General features: G+C 44.3%; 1 pseudogene; it reads left to right on the top strand.

The window, feature by feature from the left end:
* The first annotated feature begins 5,757 nt into the window (after nucleotides 1–5,757).
* LOC116829785 (olfactory receptor 10A3-like) lies at nucleotides 5,758–6,648 on the top strand (annotated as a pseudogene).
* Nucleotides 6,649–7,751: the final 1,103 nt, after the last annotated feature.

Below are 7,751 nucleotides of genomic sequence, written 5' to 3'. Positions count from 1 at the left end.
GTATAGAGGGCGCTTAATGGCAGGAGGAAATAGTGTAGACACTCCATAGTTTAGGTCAACATGTGCCTTGATCACGCCGTAATTCCTGATTTATCTGTAGACCTGACCGAGTGCAGAGCTGTGGTCTAAAAATAGAACACAGATTTACCTCCTAACGCAACCCCGCAGCCCAGTCAATTGTCGGGCTTTGAGACTTTCATTGCCACAGGTTTTCTTTTGCATTGTAGATTGTACCTAAGTGCTTTTTGTGATTTGAATCTCATTTAGACCAAGTTATTGTATCAGAGTTGGGAAATCTTCTCCTATCCTCAGCGACAATGGATTCCTGCGCTAACGTATAAAGCCTAAGGTCTATATAACATCATCGTTGTACAAAAAATTAGCAGCAGATATGAATGCATGATGGAAAACCTGCTCCTCTAGTGTGTTCTGTGCTAATAGCCATCACTGGTGACTGCCTGAATTGTCACTTTCCCCCAAGAATATCAAGAATCTATTAAGGATTTAATCAGCGTCATAAAGGCACCTGAATGTATATCACATGCAAGAGCTGCCTTATGGGGGAAGCCAGTGAGACTGCTGCCCTCTGGAACTTGAAGGTAGTGACAAATATCATCAATACAAAGACTAAACATAGCTCTAAGTGACCGGAAGCCCCATGTGTGTTAAAGCACACTTCATGGAATGTTCTACCAAATACATACTGGTATTATGGGAATGGGTTATTAGCTAAAAGCTGAAATCGCTGGGCATTCAACCAGGTAAATAATTTATCGCGTTTCTTTGTCCATATCTATCTATCTACATAAACATCATCTTTGCTATATATAGATATATGAAACAATGGCAAAAAACTATGAAGGCGGTGAAATAGAAAATGAGTGAATGAGAGGTAAGGAGCAGTGTTAAAGAAATGGACGAGGGTGGAGATAGACATGTGCTTCTATGTCACGTGACAAAATAATGTAACATGTCAGTTTCTCACATGAAAATCCTCCTTAAATAATATGAAGCTAAGGCCCATATGCCTTAAAGGAGTCAAAAAATGATATTGCATGTATGTTACCGTACAAAAAGTCCATCAAGTAATATAAATTACTAATCAATCCAGTGGAATTAACAATTATTGTAGATATCTAAATTTGTTCAATTGTCATCTTAAGTATAGTATGATCTGATCAAATCAGCTATCTAACTTCCAATGTAAGGTCAGTGTAACTGACAGAATAATCACTCCTTGCATTGCTGTTCTTGGCCATTAATGTGTCAAGCATGCCTTTTGTTACATTATCTACAACGAGGTGATTTTCACCCCACACTAAAAGTGATGGAGTAGATTTTTTCAAAAACACTAGATTTTCATTGTCACATTAAGCAAACTAATACAGCACAATTGTATCTATCTGTATGTTTTGTATCATAAATATTAATAAAAATATGATATAAGGCATGGCAATGCCATTCTGGTTGGTATTGCATTCGAAGGATCCTATCCTTGACACTTGTTGCCATGGTGAGCAAAGAACTCACTGATTTTAGTTGTTGTAGGTTGAGATACTACTGAGACCATGGACTATAATGGGAGCTGCAAATTTGCAGAACCTCTCTGGGTCCAGTCGTTGGAAGAATGCTTTCTGCCTTCATCAGATATAATGTCAGGCATACTGAGGTGAGGTCAGCCTCTTTTTCCATTTTAGAATTTCAAATTGTGACTAATTTCAACTTTAAAAAAAATCAAATTTGGAAGAAAATGGAAATTAAAAGGTTAAAAAATGCATGCATCCCCCCCCACTATTTCTAGGAGTGGTTTGGCACCTCAGCAGCTGAAGTGCCCATGACTGCATTCTGTGCCACACTGCTGCTGTTGTGATAACCACTTGAGAGTAAGGCTGGTTCCCCTCAGCTTAATAAAGACAGGACATTCCACTTGAGATGCCTTGACTTGGAAGTCACAACTCACACTTGGGACTCAGTCCTGAACTCGGTGAGGCTATTCATGTACTTAAAAGCTTGAATATTCTTTGGTGGTCAGGGCCTGGACTTTCAGCCTATGCAGGATTGAGCACTTGGTCTGATCTTTAGAGCCCATGGCAACCCAGTCTGTTTCCTCAAGATAGCGGAGTGAGTGATGATGGAAATGAAGGGGGAGTTTGTCATCGGGATGTATTGGTGAGCATTGTTGATTCTTTATTCCTCTGCATCATTAGTTTAAATGAGGTGGGTGAGGACAGCAGCTCTAGGTACATTGATTTTCCATGTGTTTTATTTTACCATATATCAAAGTGCCTAGACACTGAAGAGCTATGCTTTGAGGTATCATCTGAGCACCTAATTACTTAGTCAAAGTGTAGGTGAATGAACCTAGACCTTTCTTTGGTTTCACTCTTCCACTACCTGTGACAGGAAAAAAAATGTGAATTCTTCGCCTTCTCTTCCTATTCATCCTCCTTCTTTTTCTTCCACATATAGAGCTGTGGTGCTATGATTGTAATCTGTAAATTATTGGTGGTCCATGCAGCTGCTTGACACAGTGTATTACTGTTCTAAAACATGAAAATTAAATCAATAACTAATAAATCATGCAGCTAATCAGTTTAATCCACGTGATAAAGAATTCAGTGGAATTCAAAAATCTCTTAGAATGAGGATGCACAATGAGAATACCCATATTTACAAGAGATAGATATAGAGTGGCAATAAGGACATACCCAAGTCTAGCCATTCACTTCATTTGTGATATTGTGATTGGATAGAGCCCATAATTCCGCCTCTCAGGCATAATATAAATTCTAACTCGTGAGTGAGTTAGAAAGAAACTTCCCCTTTGAGCAGAATATTTTGTAATCTGCCACTTTGGAGTTTATTATGCTTTCATCTGAAGTGTCCAGTCCCAGCCACTGTTGAAGGATGGAAGCAGAGTTAGATGGACCTTGGTTTTGATCTAATCAGGCCCTATGATCACACCACTGATATCTTATTGTTTAAGCAGCAGAGAATCCTGTGGCACCTTATAGACTAACAGAAGTTTTGGAGCGTGAGCTTTCGTGGTGGAATACCCACTTCGTCAGATGCAAGCAGTGGAAATTTCCAGGGTAGGTATATATATGCTAGCAAGCAAGCTAGAGATAACAAGGTTAGTTCAATCAGGAGGATGGGGCCTGTTCTAGCAGTAGAGGTGTGAAAACCAAGGGAGGAGAAACTGGTTCTGTAATTGGCAAACCATTCCCAGTCTTTGTTTAGTCCAGAGCTGATGGTGTCAAATTTGCAAATGAACTGAAGCTCAGCAGTTTCTCTTGAAGTCTGGTCCTGAAGTTTTTTGCTGCAGATGGCCACCTTAAGGTCTGCTATAGTGTGGCCAGGGAGGTTGAAGTGCTCTCCTACAGGTTTTTGTATATTGCCTTTCCGATATCTGATTTGTGTCCATTTATCCTTTCCATAGTGACTGTCCAGTTTGGCCGATGTACATAGCAAGAGGGCATTGCTGCATATGATGGCGTATATTACATTGGTGGACGTGCAGGTGAATGAACCAGTGATGGTGTGGCTGATCTGGTTAGGACCTGTGATGGTGTCGCTGGTGTAGATATGTGGGCAGAGTTGGCATCGAGGTTTGTTGCATGGATTGGTTCCTGAGGTAGTTACTATGGTACGATGTGCAGTTGCTGGTGAGAATCGTTTCAGGTTGGCGGGTTGTCTGTGGGCAAGGATGCTGCCACCCAAGACCTGTGAAAGTTTGGGATCAATGTCAGGATGGGTTGTAGATCCCTGATGATCGGTTGGAGGGGTTTTAGTTGGGGCTGTATGTGATGCCAGTGGAGCCCTGTTGGTTCTTTCTTGGGTTTGCTTGCAGTAGGAGGCTTCTGGGTACACGTCTGGCTCTGTTGACTGTTCCTAATTTCCTCATGCGGGTATTGTAGTTTGAGAATGCTGGTAGAGATTTGAGGTGTTGGTCTCTGTCTGAGGGGTTAGAGCAGATGCGGTTGTACCTCAGTGCTTGGCTGTAGACAATGGATCGTGTGATGTGCCCGGGATGGAAGCTGGAGGCATGAAGGTAGGCATAGAGGTCGGTAGGTTTTCGATATAGGGTGGTGTAATGTGACCATCACTTATTTGCACTGTGGTGCTAGAAAGTGGACCTCCTGTTAGATTGGTCCAGGCTGAGGTTGATGGTGGGGTGGAAGTTGTTGAAATCATTGGTGAATTTTTCTAGAGTACCTTCCCATGGGTCAGATGATGAAGATGTCATCAATGTAGCGTAGGTAGAGAAGGGCGTGAGTGGACGAGAGCTGAGGAAGCGTTGTTCCAGGTCAGCCATAAAATATTGGCGTATTGTGGGGCCATGCAGGTGCCCATAGCAGTGCCACTGATCTGGAGATATATATTGTCATCAAACTTGAAAAGTTGTGTGTGAGTATAAAGGCACAGAGCTCAGCAGCCAGTTGTGCTGTGGCATCATCAGGGATACTGTTCCTGACAGCTTGTATTCCATCTGTGTGTGGGATGTTTGTGTAGAGAGCCTCTACATCCATGGTGGCTAGGATGCTGTTTCTGGGAGGTGACCAGTGCATTGTAGTTTCCTCAGGAAATCAGAGGTGTCATGGAGATAACTGGGAGTGCTGTGGCATAGGGTCTGAGTAGAGAGTCCACATATCAGACAGTCCTTCAGCGAGAGTGCCAATGCCCGAGATGATGGGTGTCCGGATTTCCGGGTTTGTGGATCTTGGGTAGTAGATAGAATGACCCTGGTCGTGGCTCTAAGGGTATGCTGATTTGTTCCGGTGTTAGTGTAGGGAGTGTCCTGAGTCGATGGTGCAGTTCCTTAGTGTATTCCTCAGTGGGATCTGAGGGAAGCGGCCTGTAGAATTTGGTATTGGAGAGTTGTCTGGCGGCCTCCTTTTGGTAGTCAGACCTGTCTAATGATGACAACAGCACCTCCTTTATCAGCCTCTTGTGATAATGTCAGGGTGGTTTCTGAGGCTGTGGATGGCATTGCATTCTGCACGACTTAGGTATTGAGGCAAGCGATGTTGTTTTTCCACGATTCTGCCTGTGCACGTCGGCGACAGCATTCAATGTATAGGTCCAGACTGTCATTTCGACCTCAGGAGGAGTCCATGTGGAGTCTTCTTCTTGTGCTGTTGGTGGGAGGGTACCTGTGTATCAGTGCACTGTTCAGTGTTGTCTTGGAAGTATTCTTGGAGTCGTAGATGGCGAAAGTAGGCTTCCAGATCGCCACAGAACTGTATCATTTGGTGGGGGTGGCAGGGCAGAAAGAGAGTCCCGATATAGAACAGACTTTTCTCGGGCTGAGTGTGTAGTTGGATAGATTGACGATATGCTGGTGGGTTAGGGGTACTACGGTTGTGTCCCCATGTGGCAGGTAGGAGTTTAGACAGCTTACAGTCCTTTTTCCTTGTGAGAGAGGTGAAGTGAGTAATGTAGATCTCCTGTCTTATTTTAGTGAAGTCCGTTTTTATGGAAGTTTGGTTATTAATGAACGTCTCCAGGTTGGAGAGCTCTTTTTTGATGTTTTCCTGTTTGCTGTATAGGATGCTGATCAGGTGGTTCCTCAGTTTCTTTGACAGTGTATGGCATAACTCTCTCACTGTGGTCTGAGTAGTATTAACACAACTCACGCTCCAAAACATCTGTCTATAAGGTGCCACAGGATTCTCTGCTGCTTTACAGATCCAGACTAACACGGCTACCCTCTGATCTTATTGTTTGTTATCTCCACAGGTAGAGAGTCCAGTGTACATGGCAGATAAAAACCAAACCACGGAGTTTGTCTTTGTGACAATTTCCAACCAACCCAGGCTTCAGGGATTGCTCTTTGTAGTGATTTCAATCATGTACATCACATCTCTGACGGGGAATATCCTCATAGGCATAATAGTTAGGCTCAGTCCTGCCCTTCACAGCCCCATGTACTACTTCATCTCCAATCTGTCTTTGGTTGATCTCTGTTACACCTCGGTCACCGTCCCCAAGATGCTGGTGAACCTGCTTTCAGAGGACAGAACCATCTCATCAGGCTGTGCTGCCCAGCTGTATTTTCTTATTGCCCTGGGGCCAACTGAATGCTTCCTCCTTGCCGCCATGGCTTACGACCGCTCACAGCCATCTGCCACCCTTGTGCTATGTCGTTGTAATGAACAATCGACGGTGTGTCCAGCTGGTGACTGGCTCATGGGTCAGTGGTTTGCTGCTGTCCTTGGTGCAGACCTCACTGATAGTCACCCTGCCCTTCTGTGGGGACAACCGGCTCAACCATTTCTTCTGTGACGTGACTCCCCTCTTGAGCCTGGCCTGTGGAGACACGTCCATGAACGAAATCGCTGTATCGGCGGCCTGTGTCTTAATTGTGCTCATCCCTTCTATGCTGATCCTTGTGTCCTACAGTAAAATGGCTCTACATCCTGAAGATCATACAGCCCAGCAGAGACGCAAAGCTTTCTCCACCTGCTCCTCCCACCTCATAGTCATCACTCTATCTATGGCTCTGCCAGCGCCATGTATCTGCAACCAAAATCCAGCTATGCCCCTGAAAGGGATTTCCCAAGCCACTGGGAGTTAAAGATAGTTCACAGAGTCACTAGAAAGAGACTTTTCCTTCATGAGCAGCAAGGTCTTGGTTTTTGCCTGTGATTTCCAGTGTTATGTGCAGGCCCAAACCAAAACTCTGGATCCAAACTGTGGGGAATGGTGTATGCAGATGCTACCCATCTGGGCAGTCTGTGGGGCTTGGAACTGCTGCTCATTCTATAGAAGGAAAGCCCCACCCCTGGAATCCTTCTTGGGTTTCCACTGGATATTCCTGCCAGAGGGAGTGATCTGAGCCCTACCCGGCCACTTGGCCCATCTGTGGCATTACAGACGACTGTGCAATGTGGTGGCGACAGAGCTAAAAAGTTGTTAATTTACAAGGATAAACAGAGCTGCAATGGTGCAGCCTTAGCCATCTGCTTTCCTAGAGGGGCTGCCTGCCCTAAAGGCTGAGTCGTTTGAATTCCTATGAGAGAGAGACTTCCTTCTTGCGGGTGGGAATGTAGCATATGGGGTTACAGCAGAGAACCCCTTAATGCTTAGCCATGTGTTTGCCTCGTGGATTGTTCCTGCTCCTGTAATATCATCTAGAAGTCAGACAGTGAGCAAGCATCCCAATAAGGGGAGCATTATGTGGAATTCTGAACAGGCATTCCTCGCTTGTGACAGTACACACAGATTATGGCTTGGAACTCAGATATGGGAAACATCTTCCTTTTATTTTGCCCTTTGGCTGATGACGTTTCCAGCAACTTTATCCCCAGTTAGAAAAGAATGTCCCCTCTGTTCATTTACAAAATTAAGTTACTACAAAAAAAGAACAAAACAACTTTATTAAACACTGGGAGATTTAAACGGGAAACATCTGTCTACTTCCTGCTGCTGCTGTTTGCATCCCATAAGCCGATGCTCCATGACATCCTTGGAGATGCTTCTCTTCTTAAAAAGGATCTTCAGTCTGAAAAAGCAACAGACGTACTATATGCTGGCATGGTCATTACAGTAGCTATGCACTGGGATGCCTGAGGTTGATCTCATGGCTAATCCATCTCCATGCAAACACTGGGCGAGCCCAATCCTCTTCTGTTTTTATTGCTCATGAACTCAGACAAATACGGTAATTTCCTGCTGCCTTTGTTTTATGGTACAGCACACACCAGGAGAGAAACTACTTCAGAGGCAAGCTGCAGTCATTACCATGGGAA

Source organism: Chelonoidis abingdonii, chromosome 14 (assembly GCF_003597395.2).
Source record: "Chelonoidis abingdonii isolate Lonesome George chromosome 14, CheloAbing_2.0, whole genome shotgun sequence".
Classification (NCBI taxonomy): domain Eukaryota; kingdom Metazoa; phylum Chordata; order Testudines; family Testudinidae; genus Chelonoidis; species Chelonoidis abingdonii.
The sequence above is the reverse complement of the archived record's forward strand: the minus strand, read 5'-3'. Positions and strand labels throughout refer to the sequence as shown.